Source organism: Callionymus lyra, chromosome 2 (genome assembly GCF_982586985.1).
Source record: "Callionymus lyra chromosome 2, fCalLyr1.hap1.1, whole genome shotgun sequence".
Classification (NCBI taxonomy): domain Eukaryota; kingdom Metazoa; phylum Chordata; class Actinopteri; order Syngnathiformes; family Callionymidae; genus Callionymus; species Callionymus lyra.
Window position 1 is genome coordinate 11572209 of NC_141819.1, and position 4923 is coordinate 11577131.

Consider the following 4923-nt stretch of genomic DNA (forward strand, 5'->3'; position numbering starts at 1 on the left):
AATGATGTGAGGTTTCAATAGAATAGCTTTACAAAGCAATAGATTATAGAGCAAAGAGTGACATCTAGTGGACTCAGGAAATAATGACACTGTTTCATGAAGCTTCATCGACACATCACTAGTAAAAAGTGACCCTCGTTTATTAGTCCAGATGTTCTGAATTAGTTCAGGTGGTCGAGGATTGACGGAGTTTCTTGGAAAATACTCGGATGTATGCGATAATCCTGCGACACACCTGAGACGGCTCAGCTCGCCTTTGGTTTCACCGCCTCCCCTCAAGAATCCAGGTGAGGACACGAGCCTCCAAGAATCTCACCCTGAAAGAATTTATTGCTCAGGGAGAAGAGAGAAAGGAAAACCTGCCCGAGGGAATCTTCCTTCACCTTCTCTTCTTTTCTTCCCTTAAACCTTCTTTTCTTCTCAGCTGTCGACTCTGGATCTTCTCGTCTGACTGGAACAAAAGAGTTGTTGCTGTCACGAGTCCGTGGTTTGACTTGGGCAGAGAGAATAATAAAGAATGTTGCCCAACATGTAATTTAACTTCACGCCTAAATATTTCAATAACTTTGAATAATCGTTCGGCCTAAGTTGGCATGTACAGAAAAGCTTTTTATTTATTTTTAGTTTTTCTGTTGTACCTGATGACCTGTGTCACATGTGTGACATTGTCTTCACTACACAGTTGTATCAGGAAATAGTGTCTTCACTGCACAGATGTCATAATTGTTATAATGTATTCTCTAAATATAAACTGAATTAAACAAAAATAGATAGTGCAGGACTTTAGCGTCTTTGAAGAAGGAAGTAAAATATTAAATATTCTTATCTTCGGAGTTAATGTTTTTATTTTTTTGCTTTATTTATTAATTCCTATTTTTCGTTTTTGTGTATTTTGTCTTTGGACTACTAAGTTCTGTCATTGGTTAAACATATGTTACTAATTTGCTTTGTCTAAAACTAGTTAAGATATTTGAAATAGAATTAAAGTTTTTTTTTCCCACAAATTCCCTTGTTTTTCGCCGTAAATGTCACCATGTAACTTGTTTAATTCTCTCACATGGGTTTGTTTTATTCACCAGTTGTAAGTTTTTTGACGAACATAATATTTTCAATGTGTCATTTTTGCAGTTTTATCTAGAGACGCTATCGCTCACCTGTTTTTTCTTACTGTCCCTGAATGTCACAGTTGGATTTAGCAAACCCGATCTAGTGCTAACAATATTTTTGGTGTTGATTTTTATTATTCATAACTAGTCTCTAAATATAGACTTTTTGTTTTACATACGTTTCTTGTACGACTTTAATCTTGCGATAAAGCTTTTTGTACGACTTTAATCTAACGATAAAGTTTTTTGTACAACTTTAATCTTGCGATTAAGTTTTTTGTACGACTTGAATCTTGCAATAAAGTTTTTTGTACGACTTTAATCTTGTTATAACGTTTTTTGTACGACTTTAATCACACAATAAAGTTTCTTGTACGACTTTTATGTTGTAATAAAGTTTTTGTATGACTTTAATTTTGTAATTACGTTTTTTGTAAGACTTTTATCTCCTAATAAAGATTTCTGTACGACTTTAATCTTGTAATAAAGTTTTTGTACGACTTTAATCTCACAATTAAGTTTTTTGTACGACTTTAATCTTGTAATACATTTTTGTACGACTTTAATCTCACAATTACATTTTGTATGACTTTAATCTCGCAATAACATTTTGTACGATTTTAATCCCACAATTACATTGTTGTAGGACTTTAATCTCACAATTAAGTTTTTTGTATGACTTTAATATCGTAATAAAGTTTTTTTACTACTTTAATCTCGCAATTAAGTTTTTTGTACTACTTTAATCTTGCAATAAAGTTTTTATACGGCTTCAATCTTGTTATAAAGTTTTTTGTATGACTTTAATCTTGCAATTAAATTTTCTGTACGACTTTAATCTCGTAATAAAGTTTTGTACGACTTTAATCTCACAATTACATTTTTGTATGACTTTAATCTCACAATTATTTTTTGTACGACTTTAATCTCGTAATAAAGTTTTTGTACGACTTTAATCTCGCAATAAAGTTTTTGCACGGCTTTAATCTTGTAATAAAGTTTTTTGTATGACTTTAATCTTGCAATTAAGTTTTTTGTACGACTTTAATCTTGTAATTACATTTCTGTACGACTTTAATCTCGCAATAAATCTTTTTTTTAAGACTTTAATCTCGCATGTTTTTTTCGTAAGGGTTTTTCTTTTTAGGACTTTTGTTTTTCGCTTTTGGTGTGTGAGTATTTACTGCCCCTCAAAAATATCTAAACCATATTATATTTGGAGAAAAAAAGGATTTTATCTGAGATTTTAATTTTTTTTTTTAAAGTAAGTAAGTAAGTTATATTTATTTATATAGCGCTTTGTTGATAGACGGCCCCTAACAACATAAAATGTGGCCCCTGAGGATTTGTAATTATCTAATACTATGTTCAGATCATTGTTCTCTGTTTAAATACAAGTTAATATGAGTTTTCTAGCAGATTTCTTCTAAAGTAAGTCAATTATTTCGATAGACATCATCAACTGAAAAAGTCTGCAGGCCCTACAACAATTTACACCACATTTCCCTCCGCAAATGTCCCTCAAATCAAAATCAAATCAAATTGAAAAACTCCTAAACTTGATCCACTTTGATAAAACGCTCAGTGCGAGTCCACAGTCTCCACATAAGTCACGGTCTTGTTGCAGACAGAGAGGAAGCTCCTGCAGCCGATATTTCCCCGACAGTGATCCATCTTTATTTCCTCTTCCAAGAGCCCGACGCAGGAACATCTGTGTCGCCGGCTCCTGTGTGGACTCAGAGAAGACGCTGGCATTCATGCCAAAGGTTAGGCGCGTTTAGGAGAACATTCCTGGGCGTCTCAATAATGTTAAAGGTGACTGAGCAACGGTCTTTGTTTGATCTCGGTGCCTTTAAAAAACGACTAAACGTGGTGAGGAAGAAGGGAGTGTGGAGGAGGGTGTGGAGGGTGAGAGAGGTGTGGGGGGGCGAGGGGGGTGTAATCTCTCCACCACAGCACTGGTCGAGAGGAAGCAGGAGATTTGGATGAGAGGGACAGTTTGGTGATTCTTTGTTGGCGTCTCTTTATCGCGGCTGATAAACCAGTCGCCTGCGCCACTCTTGACCGAAGAGGTTTCAGCTTCAAAGTATTTTTAAGCGACGGATAAGGAGTTTTTCAGCAAGTACTGGTGGGTTCATGACACTGTTGTGTAGTAAAGACATGTTTCATGATACAGTGTCTTAACTACTCAGCTGTATCATGATACAGTGTCTTCGCTATACAGCTGTTTCATGATACGGTGTCTTCACTACAGAGCTGTATCATGATACATTGTCTTCAATGCACAGCTGTTTTATAATACAGTGTCTTTAATACACAGCTGTATCATGATACAGTGTCTTTACTACACAGCTGTATCAAGATACAGTGTCTTCAATGCACAGCTGTATCAAGACACAGTGTCTTCAATGCACAGCTGTATCATGATACAGTGTCTTCACTGCACAGCTGTTTTATGATACAGTGTCTTCACTACACAACTGTATGATGATACATTGTCTTCACTACACAGTTGTATCATGATACATTGTCTCCACTGCACAGCTGTTTTATAATACAGTGTCTTTAATACACAGCTGTATCATGATACAGTGTCTTTACTACACAGCTGTATCAAGATACAGTGTCTTTACTACACAGCTGTATCAAGATACAGTGTCTTCACTGCACAGCTGTATCATGATACAGTGTCTTCAATGCACAGCTGTTTTATGATACAGTGTCTTCACTACACAACTGTATGATGATACATTGTCTTCACTAGACAGCTGTATCATGATACATTGTCTCCACTGCACAGCTGTTTTATAATACAGTGTCTTTAATACACAGCTGTATCATGATACAGTGTCTTTACTACACAAATGTATCATGATACAGTGTCTTCATTGCACAGCTGTTTTATGATACAGTGTCTCCACTACACAACTGTATCATGATACATTGTCTTCACTGCAAAGCTGTTTTATAATACAGTGTCTTTAATACACAGCAGTATCATGATACAGTGTCTTTACTACACAGATGTTTCATGATACAGCGTATTCACTAAACAGCTGTTTCACGAGGCCTCATCAACCCATCACTACTCAAACCTCATTCTTTCGTTTTTTCTATCTATCAAGCATTCAACATTTTTTTGTTCAACCCTGGCAACGAGTTCTGAGTCGAACAAGTCAGCATCAGCATTTCTATCAAGTCCGTAATCCTCTCTGCTGCTATCAGACCATGATGTTTTGTTAGGAGGCAGCAGCTTCCCGTCTGTAGCCCTTACAGCTGGTCGGCAGCAGAGAGGCCGGAGCTCCGGGTCACTCAGACACCTGGTTCCAGTGCGTCAGTCTGGTCATGTGCAGCTGATTTCCTCACATTGTGATGCCGAGTATGACTCGTCATCCCCCGGCGGACCGAGTCAGAGCCTTTATCTGCCCGACACGATCTCAACGGTGGCTTTATTTTGGGGAAAATAACTCTTTTAATCTGCGAAAAACAGGAACTTTGAAGTGACCAGAGGGGAACTCTTGGTTGTCTAGTACAGCTTAGAAATCCTCATGTTTTTTCAGTGATTAATTTGTCAGTAAACTATTAAAAAAAACTATATTAGTAAGACTAACATGTATATAATTTAATCCCATCAGGAATACAAAGCGTCGGCTGTAGCAATGCATTGTGGGAACTGTAGTATGAGTGATGGCTTTTAAGAAACAATAGAAATAATCAGTTTCTTAATTCATTTAATTATGACACACTTTAAAAATATGAAATAAAATCAATATTTAAAATCATCACTTCAGATTTCACAGAAAGAAAAAACTAAAAA